Consider the following 16,341-nt stretch of genomic DNA (forward strand, 5'->3'; position numbering starts at 1 on the left):
TGTGATTAAAAATGTCCAAAAAAATTCATTTTTCCAGCATTTTAGAGGGAGCTTTTCTATTGAAGCTATTCTGCAAATTCAAAAAATATTTTGGTCAACTCACATCTGCATTTTTCAGGAAAAAAAAAAGTACAGTCTGAAAAATTTCACCCAGTTCTCCTGGGGGCATGCATACTGCCAGGTGCACACAGGGGATCTTATAAGTTATAACTAAAAACATGAAACACCCCTGGTCATGCTGTCCTGGGTGGCTCATGAATGTGGTTGCCAACCTGAGGGCAGCCTGTCAGGAAATAGGGGACAAACCCCAAATTGGTTATATATTCTATAATTAGATTTCACTAACCAAGTAACAAATCCCCTTTGATACTCCAGTCTATCTTACCAGTCCAGATAAGCCTGTCTCTGTGATGCATGGTCCTTTGTATCAGTAATCACAATAATATTCAGGTAACTTCCAGTCCCAAAGGACCCATCACTTACCTCAGATCAATTGTACTCAGATTTGAAACCAAAGGCAACAATTGTAGCCAATCCTGTAACACAGTGGGTTTCAACCAGGGGTATGCATACATACCACTGGGGGTACACAGAGGTCTCTGGGGGCACATCAACTCATCTAGATATTTGCCTAGTTTTACAACAGGTTACATGAAAAACACTAGAGAAGTCAGTACAAACTAAAATTTCATACAGGCAATGGCTTGTTTATACTGCTCTATATACTATACACTGAAAGGTAAGTACAGCATTTATAGTCCAATTGATTTATTTTATAATTATATGGCAAAAAGGAGAAAGTAAGCAACTTGTCAGTAATAGTGTGCTGTGACACTTTTGTATGTTGTGTCTGATTTTGTAAGCAAGTAGTTTTTAAGTGAGGAGAACTTGGGGGTATGCAAGGCAAATCAGCCTCCCGAAAGGGGTAGAGTAGTCTAGAAAGCTTGAGATCCACTGCTGTAACAAACTACCTAAAGCTTTATTAAGTAGGAAAAAGAAATAAGAGTTATTTATAAGATTAAAGCAGATAAACACACACAAATGGGTTACACTCTGAGGTTCCAAAAGAGGATAGAAACTTCTGTAATAAGCAAACTCCATATGTCTTTAGGGATAACCCAGGCAAAACAGCTGGTGGGGGTGCTTGCTTATGCTTGGTGATTCTTGCCCCCTTCAGAGTCCAAGCAGCAAAAAGAATCAAGTTTCTCCTTGTCAGGGATTTTTATCCCCTTCTCCCTCAGAGCCCAAGCTGATGGAATGAGTTTATGCACAGATTTCCTCTTCCTGGAAGGGATGAAGAGTGCAATTAACAAAGTCTTTGTTCTTCTGGGCTATGTCTACACTGCAACATAAGCCTGTGCTTATACCTGGACTGAAGCCTAACCCCCCCTTGCATCTATACTGCAATTGTCCCAGGACCCTGCTGGTCTGGAAAGTCTGAGCTCAAGTTACGCCAGGACCCAGGGTCCAAGTCCTATTGCTCTGCAATGTAGACATAGTTCTGCTTGACTCAGGTCCCGGAAGTCAGCCAGAAGCATCCCACAATTCCATGGGACAATTTCCTTTGTCCTCTCGATTCCAACAATCTGTAATCCACTCTATTGAAAATGGAAGCCCCCCCCCCCCACACACACACACACAAACCCTGCCCCACTTTTGCAAATGACAGCAGCTCAGGTCAGCATTAACCCATTAACTGCTGATCACCGAATTGCAAGCACACTATCAGAGAGCATGGGTTTGCAATGGAGATCAAGCCTTTTGCAAAGTGAGCTGCTTCCTGGTAACATGCAGGATGGGCAGTAAAATTTTCCCACAGAGCACCATGGTCCTAAGGCTAGAGTGGCCATATTTCGGAGGGGCACTAGGAACTCTGAGATATGCTTACTTTGACTAGGGTCTGCAATAGATACCAGAGCCCTAGGTTCGAGCAAGGGCTAGAAAAGTCTTAACATAGGGTTAAAATACAATATAGATGCTAGAGCCCAGGGTTCCTTAACACAGGTCAGCTGATTCATGTTCCACTAACCCTGGGCTTACATTGCAGTGTAGGTATACCCTTGATGTCTCACAGTGGCATATTTGATTTCAAAGGCCTTCTCTTTGGGCAGGACCTAACATTTTCCATAGGAAGCCAGCATTTGCATTATAGCAAGCTTCTTTCCTGTTTGATGAGTTACATAGTAACAATTAAATGAAAACATTTGCTATTGTTTTATAACATGGGCTGCTGATAAGTGAGACTAATACATGCAGCATCCTACAAGCTACTCCTAAGGTCTAAACACCAAACACGTTCTTACAACTCTAATGTCTATTTTAGCAGTACTAACATACAGGTGAGACGGACTGGTTTCCAGCTATGCATTTGTCAGTGTTCAGTGAGGCCAGGCCCTTGGCATGAACTGGCACAGGGTCTGCCAGCATCAAACCCCCTTTCCCTCCCACAAAAAAATGTAACTAGCATGACATTTACTAACCGCCCCTCATTCTGGTCATTCTGCTTATCCGTTGCAGTCTGTCCCTCACACTTTTTCTGTCCTGTCTATTTGGATCAGTGTTTGCACCATATACAGTCATTTACACTAGTGCAAGATGAATGCAAAATGGATGTAAAACACTACTCAGTCAGAGCGGTAACATTTTGCAACCACTTTCCATTGATGTGACTGCACAAAGTGCAGGGCAACCATCAGCTGGACCCTAAGTTCTTACATAGGTTTGTAGCTCCTAGCATAAGCAGGCTCTAATTCTGATTGAGGGCCCTTGGTTCTTCTATTATAATACTAATAATAAACTATAAATCACAGCTCATTGTGGCTTGTTAGTTTTATTTTTCTGAGCAAATCCAGTGAACTTTGAGGCAAATCAAAGGAAAGACTCTCACATAAGCTAGTTAGATAATATTGGTAAATATATCTGCACTGGTAAATCATCATCACGTGATTCAACAGCAGAATTCACAAACTCTTATTCCTCCCACTCTAGGAAGATGTCACTGTCAGATTCTAGTGATTTTCATTCTCAAGAGAACAAGAACACTAAATGAAAATCTCCCTTGGTCTCCACTGAGGATAGCAGAAGACAGAAGTTTCTTGCCACCTGTAAAACCTGCTGTCTAGGAGCATAAACCATTGCAATCTATAGCAGATTGGGAAGAAGTTATCAGACAAGAAAGCAACAGGATCTGTTCAAAACAAAAGCTCTGGCTGTGTTCCGCCTTTTTTTTTTCTTCTCTCACCCCCTAACTGAGAGTGTAGTGGATCCTTCTGCAATTTCACATATATTCTGCAGCAGAGTAGGCAAAAGGAAAAGCCCAACAAACTTAGGCTTGGTCTACATGTGAAAGTTAGTCGACATCGCTACATTGGTCAGGTGTGTGAAAATAACACACCCCGACTGAGATGGCTGTGTTGACACCAGTGTAGATGCAGCTGTGTCAATGGAAGCATTTTTCTGTTGATGCAGCTAACTTCATTCTCAGAGGTGGTGTTCCTACACTGACAGAAAAGCCCCTCCTGTTAGTGTATGCTGCATCTATACTATGGGGTTAGGCTGGTATCACTTGTTAAGCAGTATAGTCTCTATAGTATAGCCATACCATTAGTGACAGTGATGAAGAGGAAGAGGAGACTAGTGTGAGACACCCTCTTGACAATGAGAATGCAGTATTGCCAAACATAAGCATTCAAAAATCATTAGCCCTCCAAAAGAAATCAAGAGATTTTTAAAAAACAACATTGGGCTTCTTTTTATTTATTTTCTTTTTGAACCTATAAGGTTCACATTTTCAAGGTTATCTCTGCAACCATGAGCGCTAGAAACTTACTTAAAAAAATGAAATCTGAGATTCCCATTGTAATTCACTGACTCCAGGAGCAGGGGCTTCAAGAAAAACAGCAAAACCACAAAACTCACACTAAATCATAAAAGTTGGCAATACCGAGGATGAGGATTGTAGGAATATGCCTAAATCAGCACATCCCTGAGAGAAAGGAAAAGGCAACAGCTACAACAGTGATTCAAAATATCTGACTCCAAAAACTCCTTGAACTTGTACAACCATCTTGTGCTTGCCTTAAATTCTCTCTATATCAACAAGACTATCATCTGCATTCTCAGAATCAAAAACTGCATCTCTGTCCTCACCTCAAATGAAACACTCGACATAGAGCTGGTCAAAAAATGGTAGCAATGTCCCAATTTTGAAAAAGCAAACATTTACATTTTTCTTTAAAGCTTTGAAAATTTGAAAAAAGTTTTGTCCAGTTATACTTTAAGGCACTTTAATCATCCTCATTCATTGTCATCTGCATTCCCTTAAAAGGTATACAAGTTCAGAATTAAAAACGGGCAGTTTGGGCACTACAGAGAAAATGAACAGGCTTCACCACTGACATTGAAATTATCCTCACAAAGCTCTGCTTCTTTAGAAGGTATATGCTGCACTATACCTATTGATGAATAGCAGCACTGCACAGTTTGTACTGAAAAGGAAGGAAGGCATTCTGTTTGCTTTGCACCATACTCCTCACCGGTCCACAGCGGCTGCTCCTCCTCACATGCCACTGACATCAAATCCAGAGTACTGTTATGATTAGGTCACAGACACCTGCCATTCCATTGAGGAGAAGCTTGAATAGACTATGGTAAGTCCATTCTGCATAGATCATAGCCATGTACTTTTCAGAAGAAAGTTAAATGTTCACAAAGTCTTCCCAAATTCATCATCCCACAACTGAAGAGCTCAAATCTAGATCTATATTTTACATCTCCAGCCCATCTCTGTTGGAAAGTAATAGAAATTCTTGTCCTTCATCTGCAGGTACATTCCATTGTATAAGATATTAGCTTCAAAGGGCTGGTATAGCATATGGATTGAGCCAAGCTATTCCTTCCTTAGGTGAATATTCTTCTCCCTCATTTCTATGCCTTATATTTATTGATCAAAACAGCACATTTCCAGAAGCAAAGGGAAAACTCATACATTTTACCACTGATCTATGTATGTGCCTCCTAATAATTGTTTTAATCCAAGAGAGAAGTTCTTATGTACAATCCTCTTTCAGAACCTGATAGCAGCACTCTGTGGTCATTATCAATGCTACTAAGCAGAGGCGCTAGAAGTAGCACTTGCAATAGTAGAGCTGGGTAAAAAATTTTGGACAAACATTTTCTCACCCAAAAATGACACAAATTTGTGTCAACCAAAAAATTCAATGATTTCATGTCCATTTTGCCAAATTGCATTGGTTAAAAAAAAAATCTGAAAAAAATCAAAATGAAACATTTCTGATTTTTTGGTTTAAAACAACTTTTATGTTTCAAAATGTTCTTCAATTTTATTTAATTTAAAACAAAAATTAAGGAAAAGCTCAAAGCAAAATATTTCATTTTGGGTGAAAAATGTTTTGTTCAACCCAAAATTTTTTTTTTGATTTGCTGAACATTTTGAAAAAATTTCAAGTTGATATGAAATTAATTTTATTTTTCAGAACTTCTAGTGAACCAAAAAGTAAGTTATTGGCACAGTTCTAGGCAATACTAAGTAAACTAGTTGTTCAACATTATTTTCAATACCTTTCAAAAGCATCTGAAATAGCTGGATTACTGAATGGAGTCTTATATGCAGCTCTGTATTACAGAAAATTGTAATAACTAGAGCTGGCAAATACTGAAAAAAGTTATTCACTGATTTTCATTTTCATTTTAAACCAATTCACTTCAACTGCATCCATGTGCCTTTGGCATTAACTTTCCGTGAATGTTCTAGTGTATGATTTTATGGGCAGAAAGCTTCACCAAAACAGCCAATGTTGCAGAATATCCAAGTTTCAAATTCATTGCTGTCAGTATTCACATCAGACTTCCAATTCAAATCAGGGAACAGATACATACTGGGTGATTTGCTTCCAATCCAAATACCTCAAATTGCAAAAATCAACTCTTTTCAAAACCTGCACCAAATTCTTCCTACTACATGACATTCATTCTTGCATCATTGATCAGAAAATAGCAATCATTCTACCTCTCTTGCACAGTGACATCAGGCCAATAACATACACTGTTCTCCATTGCCGAAGTAGTTCTTATGGATCTTCAAGCCCTTTATGACCGGTACCAGAGAACTCAGAAAGCATTCCTATGCCAAGTTTTTCCATTCCTCCATCTGTTGAAAACTAAATGAGAAAATGAGTGGAAAATCCAGAACTCAGCCTGGCCCTGCCGTATGTCATAACCCTGCTTGGCCATTTGACCACTGATAGAAAACTAGCAGCTGCTGAGAAAATCAAGACAGCTACACTGTTAGTCTCTCACTTCAGGAACTATTGTTTCTGGGCTAATAGTAAACAGAGCCACAAAATGAGGCATATACCCAAAAGCAGTCTTTAATTGATGACGTTCAGACATGGGTATTTCTTGTATGCTGACTTCCTCCTTTTCCGACTACACCCCACAGCATGTCAGCAGAGCCCAGCACATCACCTACTAGTACATCTTATGCAATATTAAACGACCCTTATCGACAGGCCAGTGGAAACTGAGAAATAAACAAAGATCCTCTGAGAAAAATATCAGGAGTCAGAGAACTACAAAGGAAATCGCACAGGACATATGAGCAATGCTGCCACTCTTCATCTATGCTGGGAGACAGATCCTTGACGTTAAAGTATTAGAAGTAAAGCATTTGGCCAACATTTGCAGCTATTGCTACTAAGGCATTGTCTGCATTGTGAAACATTACAGCAATTGCCAGCAATGGTGCAGCTTCACAAGGGGGAGAGAAACGCGAGCTCTGGTATAAAGAGGGACTCTGAGGTGTTTTTTGTGGTAGACACCTGAGCTATGTCTACACTAGTGGCTTAGCACCGGTGTAGCTGCACCATTGCTGAGAGCTGCTGCAATATAGGAACTCATTTCTCTAGTCTAAAAATGCATTCTCTGTATCTTGGCTGCCTTCTCAGAAAGACTGCTAGATCTGGGGAGAATATGATGGTCAGTTACAACAGAATTGGACTGATGACAGAAAACATAGGACAGATTTTCTGAAAATTAATCTGTCTCATCAGTATGGACGTCAGCCTCCCTGCCACAGAGCAGGAAGAGCTATATAACTTCCCCTAAAACTGTACTTGGGTTTAACAAGAACCCATACATATGGGCCTTTCTGCACAGACATAGAACATACTTGTCCCAGACTTACCCCTACCCAGGTACCCACAGATCAGACTGTATATTACCTGTTTGTAAGCAATCACAGTGTGGCAAGGTTTGTTTCTCCTTAGGGTGTAGAGAAATCAAATCAATGAATTTGTATTTATTGAGCCAAACTCAGACCAGGGATACATGGGTACAGGTCCTGTAAAGTCAAAGGAGTCTATGCCCACTCATTCTGCATCTGAGGTTGGCCCACTACTTCTCAGAACAGCTGGGTGGAAGGAGATTGTTTTCTCCTTAAAAGGTTCTCTCTCTTTTTCTGTACAGTGGTACTTAGAATGAATGTGTAGCTGGTCTGATCTGATGCTGTTCCCACCCGCCCTGCTGCTGATCCCTGCCTCCTTCTGTGTTAAACTTGCCACTTATATCTTCCAATGGGAAAAGAGATGGCTGGAACCCCTCCTTTTCATGCACAAAGGATTTAATTCTCTTGTAGATGGTTGGGCATTGCTCCTGCATCTCTGTGTACTACTGTGAACAGCCATGCACTTCCCTGTCCCTCTGATTTTAATGCCAGCCTGGAATGCTGGCCAACAGTCTTGATCACACGCCTCTTTTGTAGATTTCCACTTGGGACCACCATCTGTATACTATCAGCTGCAGAGTTGCAGTCCACTTCCGTGCATCATCAGTAACCCATTACTCATTCTTCATCGTCGGCCACTATGAAACAACATAAGCCAGATGTGTCTATTGTCTGCCTTTTCTAGCTGTTGGGACTTGTCATTCTCAAGCGAGAAGTTCTGCCCTTGCTCTTTCCTCTCTGACAATAGCAAAGAATTAAGATCCTCATCCTGCCTTGTGAACAAGTTGGAACAGGATGCAGGAAGGTTTTGCGTTTGATATGAGGGAAATGAATGTCCTACCATGGATGACTCAGTAGAAGGTACTGGCAGCAGAATGAGTAAAATGTGACAGGGAATGCATGTGTGCTTGTCTAGGAAGAGTCTATTGTACAGGGAATGAGGATATCCTGCAAGCCAAAGAGCACGTGCACTGCCAGCGATAGCCAGTGCTAGGTAGTTGGAGATAGATGTGCCTATTGATCTTGCTCAAAGGAACAATAACAATCAACCCTGTCCACCAAGACCATCCTGCCTGGTCTTCAATTCAACATGGTATTGATGTACATGACTATCTTTAAGCATGTGAGTAGTGCCATGGATTTCAATGGGACTACTCATGTGCTTAGAGCTAGGCATGTGCTTAGCTACCCAGCTGAATTGAGGCACTAATCCTTAGATAAGATTTTAGAATAATGTGTGTGAACATACAAATTTGAGGGAAGGGTTTTCTTCTCTGAACTGACTCTCTGGAGGTTTGCCCATCACAAGTAGAACCGGTTATAACCTTTCGCCAAAAGTCTGGCAGATGGTGCAGATGGTGATGTGTAATAACTAATGGTGGGGAGCAAAGAAGACTGTTAAGTACTGAATTTTGGGAGGCTCTGATAGCAGGACCATACACTGTTCTCTTCGGCTCTGTTCTGTTTCCTTTCAACTTCCTGTACATATTCCTCAGCCCTGTTTTCACCACTGTTCATTTGTACTAAAGCTGGATCTGAATAGACGCCATGGCTCAAAACACTCCGAGCTTTAGTGGAGGTGGAATAAGGGAGTTTAAGAATCTGATCCAAGATTCAGAACTCAGTTTTGTAGATGGTCTTTATTTCTGTATTGCACTGAAGCTAAACCTCAGCTCCAAACATCTCTAAACTTTGGCAGGTTCAAAATCTGCAATTCAGTTGAGTACCAGAAAATCAGTTTGTGTTCTTTCTAATCCGTACCTAATCGTCATTCGCCATCCTCAAGAATAAAATACCAAATTTAGTGACAGGTTTTTCTAGAACTTAAAGGCAGAACTCTGCCTTTCTGCAGCTATATTGATTTTAAACTAGTGAAAACAGTACAAAGTTATTTTTGCCAGCTAAGGCCCAGGAAATGGAGCAGCTAATGTGGCAATCAAGATGTCACTTTTCTGATTATAAGCACACTTTAATTTGCAATTTTTTTCTGTGCTACTAATTTCCAATACAAGTCACACACAAATGCCCCCTGGATCTATGGTTAGCACTCTAAAGAAGCCAGTAAGAAACATGATACATGAGTAAGAAATTTGATAAACTAATGTTTGTTAAGCATTTTGAAGATGAAAGTCTCAGATCCTGCTCTCATTAAAGTGAATGAATGGCAAAGCTCCCATTGACATCAATGGTGCAGCATCAAACCTGAAAAGCACTTTGCAGAGAAAAATGTGGCTTTAATAACGATTGATTAGTTGGTTATATAAAGATCAATTCCAGGAAGCCAAAACCAACATACGTGGCTTTGGTTGTAATACACATCCTTCTTCTTTATAAAGATTACCTGGCCTCACAGTCAGAGAGTAATAAAAGTCTAGTTCACCATGCAAGCAAATCTCTCCCCATTCTGAAACTATCTGCTAGTGTGTGCCCAATGCTCAGCAAAGCTGAGATTTTACAGAGCTGAAACAGCACCTAAATCAAGCCAGAGAAATCTGGCAAGGCATTTCAAATCCCCTGTGACTATCCCATCAAAAACAAAGAAAATGCTTTGCGTGAGTCGCTGTCCATCCTGGGTCTGGATCATAGGCAGAGAAGGAATGGCAAAGACTGAGTAGAGCAGTAACTTTGACGTGGCAGGCATTTGTTTGTACCGTGCAGCTGAACAGTCCCTTCCTGAGCTAGATGGCCAACAGTCTTACCACAGCATTGAGGAAGAGAGGTTTCACACAAGCCTACCTGAGCTGAATTCCTGGAAATCCAGATATAACATTTGCTTAAACAAATTCACAGGGAGAAGGCATCAGAAATAATTTAATAAACTATGTTATTGGAAACAATTTGGAGTGTCATATTAAGTAACTGATGTCCACCTCATTCACTAGTTTGTCTATAGCAGTGGTCCAGAAACTGTAGGGCACGCCCCTTTAGGGGGGCATGAAGGAGCGTTTGGCATGCGCGCAGCAGGTCCCAGGCCAACCGTCATGGGGGGCGGGGAGAGAGCACCACCCAAGCCCTGCTCTGCCTGCAGGCCAGCTCTGACCCCAGCCCAGCTCCGCCCCATGCTCTGCTCCCAGCCCAGCTCCACCTTTAGCCCCAGCTCCTCCCCCATCCCCAGTTCTGCCCAGAGCTCTGCCTTCATCCCAAGCTCCTCTGCTGAGCTAACTGTGCAGCAAGGGAGAAGGGGCACAGACAGATTCCATAACTGGTCGGGGGGAGCACAACAGGAAAAGTTTGGGCACCATTGGGCTATAGTGATTATTAAGGCAGAACGCTTAAATAGCATATTGCCCAAATCTGTCTTTACAAATAGGTATGACTGAATACTCCCCCCACCAAAAAAAAAGAAAAAAGCTTCTGGGAAATCCCAGAGCTCTCAAATCAAAAAGTTATTTGTTCACTTTTGTGTTCTGCTTCCACAAATATTATAGTAAATGAGTTTATTGGCAGGAACAATGATGAAAACAGCGAAGTTAAAGTGAATATTAGAGAATATTAACAGAAAGCAAGATTGCAATGTATAATGCAAACTTAATTCTAAAGATTACACACATCCAACCAGGAAAGGAGAAGAATACCACATAAACTAAGTCAAACTATAATCAAAACTATCTAATGCTGCATGAATTTTAAATACCTGCAATGAACTACTTGAGGATAATCTTCTTTGAAACTAGGTGAATAACTTTCAATTACTAATAAATTGGAGGAGATAGTTAACTGTACACAAACCAATTCATGGACCCATAAAAAGGCTTAATTCATCTCATAAGTTATTCACTAGGGAACATTCATGTGGCTCTATTTATACCAGAATTCTGTTGCAAATGGTAAAGGTTGTAATTAAGGCTAAGATTTTGTCATGGATATTTCTACTAGAAGTCACAAGCAACAAATTAAAATTCACAGAACCCAGCGACCTGTCCGTGACTTTTGCTAAAAATATCATGACAAAGTGGGGAGCTGAGCTGTGGGGTCCCCACACCACCCAAAGTGGCTGGACAGCTGCAGGGTCCCTGCTCAGAGCTCCGGGGTCCCCCACCACCCGCGGCTTGGAGCTGTGAGGGACCCCGGCCGCCCACAGCTCAGAGCTCTGTGGGACCCTGCCACCCATAGCAGACAGGAGCTGCAGGTTACTCCCATCGCCTGCCGTGACTTAGAGTTCTCCGTAGCTCCCGGCCACCATGGGGAGACCCTGCAGCTCCTGGCCGCCATGGCCTGAAGTTACAAAGGTCACTGAAGTCACAGATTTCATGACCTCCATGATAAAGTCACAGCCTTAGTTATAATTCATACTGACCTTAGCAAAACCACTTAATTTTGTATATTGTCACCTCCAGTGTAAGGTACATTCACACTGATCTACAGTCACATTGATATGAGCATTTCATTTAGAGAGATGTAAGCCTTAGGAAGCAAAGACCATCTTTTTTTTCTGTTTGGACAGCCCCTAGCACAATGGAGTTCTGGTCCATGACTGTGGCTCCCGGGCACTACCACAATACAAATAAGTACTATTACCACCACTAACAACAAAACTTTAGGTATTGTTATTAATTTTTTTCATCTGCAGCCCTGAAGCTAATGATATAGCTATATTTTTGGTTTCCTATACAACAGGGGTCTCAAACTCAATTTACTTTAGGGCCAGTGCCAGTCCTCACATCCTCCCACTGGGCCAATAGTGTCACTGAAGATGGTGTTCAGAAAAGAAAACATTTATATTGTATTTTTTATTTCAAATTTCTAAGAAATAATAAAACTGTCATACAACTTTACATAATTCTTCACCTGCCAGAGAGTTCTTAGTGTTTGCCAGACACCTGGGAATGCTTCAGTTCTGTCAGTTTGTTGATGTTTGGCCTCAGTGACTGAGCAGTTGAAATCTTCAGGATTGCAGCAAGGTGTGCATCAGATAGTTGTCAAAATACTGAACACTTGTTAATATTCATTATGTAAAAAAGGGACGCTGCCTCCATGGCTGACTCTGCCCAGCGACTAGTTATAGTATCTCTGTCCTTCTCCCTCAGCCAATGGGAGCTGTGGGGGGTGGCGCTTGCAACTGATATTGCCGGCAGCGTGCTCTGATGCTCTGATGCTACGTGCCTCTCTCCTCCGCGGGCCGCAGATGGCCTGTGGGCCAGGACTTTGAGATCTCTGCTATACAACTAATAGTTCATCAGTAGTATCATATTCCTGTTATCCAGGAGTATACAGACCACTTTGTTTGTGTAGACATTAGATGATTCCTTTTTGAGTTCACAGTAATATAGGCAAGAACAAATGAGCATTGCTAGGTACTGCTATGATTAAATATGACTGAACCAGTAAGGGGACTTATTTCTGTTTACACAATCATGTAATTGGACAGAATGTGAAATGAGCATCCTGCAGGCACTTAGGCATGATATTGAACTGTCTACGGGATGCCCCACTGAGTATTACATTGAACAGAATATGCTAAATAGCCAGAGTATTGCTACCTGTGCCATCGTGTTCACACAAGTTTAATATAGACTGATCCATAAACAGTGCAAGGTAGAAAATACTTATTCAGCATGTGGGTTAATTATTTGTATATATTTGCCATGAAGAAAACCACTAAGAATAAAAATAGCTTTCAAGATAGCAGCCATTCACTCCTGTGTCCCTGGAATTATGACAACTATTATATAACTGCAGAGAGAATGAAATGAGACAAACAACATAAGCTAATTGGCTTGATACCAAGTAAAAATATCATTAGACTAAATGTCTTGTGGCTACAGTGCCATCCATGTGCGACTTTTCACTGGCCATGGGGATGTGCAAGGGATCCTGCCAGGTGCTTAAAAGATGTTTGCCTGGCATCTCTGTCAACACACAGGCATGTATTCCAAGCATCATTTATTTAGGGACTTGCTGCTCTTGTGTTTGCCTTTGGAGCTAGAATCCAGACTAAGAGCATGTCTAGTTGCTGAGACTTTTACTGGTGGAATTCAGAGCTGACAGCCACAAGGAGGGGATGTTCGGTTATGAATTGCTTGGGTGGTGGAAAGAGTAATGGATTAATTGGGTATCTTGAATAACTGGGAAAAGGTTGGAGTATTGAGTTTAACTTTTTTCGGAGACTGCCTGACAGTCTAGAGAGATTGGCATTGGAAACTGGCTGAAGATCCATGCAGATGTCTCCAGTATAATCTAAAGTGTCTGTGAGCACCTATTTGTAAGATGTTCTATTGAAACAGTTTTATATTAAAGTTAGTGATTGTCTTTGGTTAATAAAAGTGAGTTTGTAGTGTTTGGTTTTTTGTATGCAAAAACCGAGAATGTAAGCAGCCCTTGCATAGCCTTCTAGGTGAGAAAGAGGCTTCCCTGCACCCTGTGGAGAGAGGTCTCTGAGGGCCACTGGCACTAGCAATCTGTGCACTCCCTGAGCTCTGGGGTACATAAAGACTGCTCATTTCTACTACAAAATTAGTGGCCACCTTGGAAATTCTGGACCTAAACCTTCTTCGTGCTTCAGATCACTCAGTGTGGAGGGTCTTATTTAATATAAAACACTTTGCGAGCCTGAAATTAAATATACCAAATAAATACAAAGGAGTAGTAATAAGTGCTTTAAAAGCAAAAATAAACCTACAAAGTAGGCTAGAGAGTGCAGTACCTGGTTGCTGGGAAGTTCCACCTCTGGAGACGTCATTTCAAATTAATTCTTAAATCACAAGTGAAATTAGCGTGTTTGTCTCCTCCTACTTCAGGGGTGGGCAAACTTTTTGGCCTGAAGGCTGCATCTGGGTATGGAAATTGTATGGCGGGCCATGAATGCTCACAAAATTGAGGGTTGGGGTGCGGGAGGGAGCATGGGCTCCGACTGGGGGTGCAGGCTCTGTGGTGGGTCCAGAAATGAGTTCAGTGTGCAGGAAGGGGCTCCGGGCTAGGACAGGGGTGTGGGGTGAGGAGGGCTCTGGCTGGGGGTGCAGGCTCTGGGGTGGAGCTGGGGATGAGGGTTTGGGGTGCAAGAGGGTGCTCCAGGCTGCGACTAGTGGGTTCAGAGGGCAGGAGGGGGAATCAGGGCTGGGGCAGGGGGTTGGGATGGGATCAGGAGTGCAGGCTTTGCGCGGAGCCATGGTACACGCAAAGCAGGGCAAGCCCCTGACCCTGCTCCCCAACTGGAGCACTGGAGCGGGCCAAGCCCTGGATCCTGTCCCCAGACAGGAGCTTGAGGGCCAGATTAAAATGTCTGAAGGGCCCAATGTGACTCCCGGGCCATAGTATGCCCACCCCTGTCCTAGTTCTACTATGTTATTTGGTGCCATTTGCAGTCTCTGTTCAAGAAAGGCTCAGAACTGGAGTTGTGCAGCAAAGTTTGCTTGAATAACAAAATTCAACAGAGACCATCTGCAAAGACTGAAATGCATAGTCAAAGCTTACACAGTGTCTCTTTGCATCTGACCGTGTCTAACTGTGATGGGAAAGCAAAATATTTCAAGCATTTTAAATATAATAAGCCATTACACGGACATTACAAGTCTAACTAACATTACTTTAAAACTCTAAGCCAGAAGCTTCATAAGCCGTTCCTGGCTATTTCAAGGGGCTGCTACTGCAGTGATTTTATTGATTCCAGGGACTGAAATTCCCTTAGACACAATTGTGAGTTAAGCATAGAGTATAAAGCCTTAATGGCAAATTTCTTGGCTTTAGTTTAAGTCATCCCCAAAAGGTTACATGAATGCGCTTTTTGTGTGTTTATTTCATTACACTGCATTAGTGCTAATCCAAGAAGGCAGCACTGTCACCAGCTGGGATAAGTTCATCCAGAACTGACTGGCTGGAACATTGCTGTACATGCTGCCCCTGAAATCAACTGGAATAAAATTCTTTTAAAGAAATAGAAACAAGATTAGAAAATGACACAGAAGTCATTGGAGTCCATCACATGAACACACACAAATGCTAGCAGGTTTCAATGCTATTGCCAACATTCATGGCTATTGGGTAGGCAGGGGCGTGGCTAACAGCTGGATGGGGTAGAGAGACAGTTGTATTTTTACAACACTTTCTTTTCATGGGTAATTTATCTGCACCTAGAATTTTACAGAGAGCCTTTGACTCTGCTCCAGAGGGATGAAGCCACACACACCCCAAAAAGCTCCAAATGATTCAAAACTCAGCAAACCATCTGCTGAGCAACATAGCTTGCTAAAAAGAAAACACCTAAGTGTTCTGCAGTCTGCACTGTCCCCGCTGATTAGAGAGCCTAGTTCACAGATTCACAGATTTCCAAGTTCCCAAATAATTCCTTTTGAACTAGAGCAGAGGTTCTCAAACTTGGGGTCAGGACCCCTCAGGGAGTCACGAGGTTATTATATGGGGGGGGTCGCGAGCTGTCAGCCTCCACCTCAAGCCCTGCTTTGCCTCCAGCATTTATAATGGTGTTAAATATATAAAAAAGTGTTTTTAATTTATAAGGGGGGGGCTCGCACTCAGAGGCTTGCTGTGTGAAAGGGGTCACCAGTACAAAAGTTTGAGAACCACTGAACTAGAGCATATCTCATAGTTCAAGGCCTCTGTTTTGATATTCAAAGCCTTCTATGGCATTGCTCCTAGCTACTTGAGAGACTGCATCTCCCTCCACAACCATGACCACTAAATTCTATTCTATTGGAACAACAAAACTCAGCCAATAGGGTGAGGCTTGGGAAAAGGAGCTGTAACTCACACACATTCCTACAAGAGATAAGAATAACCACAGGTCTCCCTGTGCTCTGAATGAAGTGCAAAACTCATTAATTTGACTTAGCTTTCCCTCAGTAAGTTTTTCACACACAACACCCACACATTCTCACACACAAACAAAGACACTATAAACTAATCAAGCTATTTCTCTCAAAAGGATGGGAAGGAAGTGGGGAGAAAGAAAGAGATTGTTACTGTTGTTAAAATATTGGGAGGCACTCAGATACCAGGGTGGCATCCATAGAAAGGAAGGTGCAGTACGATTAATAGTCTCATTCTTCAGTGCTCACCCAAGTGAACTACCATGGCACCAACTTCTGAAGTACTGTGTGATTTACATTAGTGAGAGGAGGACACAGACTGCCCAGGCTCAGTATAAA

At 41.9% G+C, this 16,341-nt stretch overlaps 1 protein-coding gene across 1 annotated transcript in view; it reads left to right on the forward strand.

Annotated features, from left to right (window-relative positions):
- Nucleotides 1-16,341, forward strand: part of KCNJ6 (potassium inwardly rectifying channel subfamily J member 6) — a 242,293-nt gene that overhangs the window by 161,422 nt on the left and 64,530 nt on the right. The gene's annotated exons all lie outside the window — the stretch shown is intronic.

Source organism: Gopherus evgoodei, chromosome 1, assembly GCF_007399415.2.
Source record: "Gopherus evgoodei ecotype Sinaloan lineage chromosome 1, rGopEvg1_v1.p, whole genome shotgun sequence".
In the NCBI taxonomy this organism is placed as follows: Eukaryota; Metazoa; Chordata; order Testudines; family Testudinidae; genus Gopherus; species Gopherus evgoodei.